We start from the raw sequence: 678 nt of genomic DNA on the forward strand, positions 1-678 counted from the left end.
TTATTTTCGGCCCAAAACCGAAAATACCACCACCACCCCATCGAAATCCCCACCAATCTTCAAGGTAATCTTCAAGTGTTCTTCGCGTTCTTCATGTTCTTCGTGAATCTTCAAGGTGTTCTTCAAGTTTCTCAAGGCTTTAATCTTCAATCTTCATCGTGTTCCTCTTCTCTTCATTAGTCATCTTCGAATCTTCAAAGGTATAACATAAACCCTAAACTATTTACATAAACTTTGATCTTTGTTAATTCATATTCATATTATAAACCTGTTATACATAAGTAAATACATAAACACCTAAATCTATACATGTAAAAAAAATATAGATATATATATATATATATGCATGTCGACTAGAAGAAAAAAAAAGGGGGAAAGAAACTTTGATCTTAAAACCCTAGGTTATTACATGGAAGATTTGTTATGGTTAATTAAGGAAACAAAATAAAACTATATATATATATATATATATATATATATATATATATATATATATATATATATATATATATATATATATATATATATATATTTATATATATCGACACATATACATATATACATGTAAAAAATATATTTTTCATATACATATATATACACAAAAATATATATATATATATATATATATATATATATATATATATATATATATATATATATATATATATATATATATAT

This window comes from Rutidosis leptorrhynchoides, chromosome 4 (assembly GCF_046630445.1).
Source record: "Rutidosis leptorrhynchoides isolate AG116_Rl617_1_P2 chromosome 4, CSIRO_AGI_Rlap_v1, whole genome shotgun sequence".
NCBI lineage: Eukaryota > Viridiplantae > Streptophyta > Magnoliopsida > Asterales > Asteraceae > Rutidosis > Rutidosis leptorrhynchoides.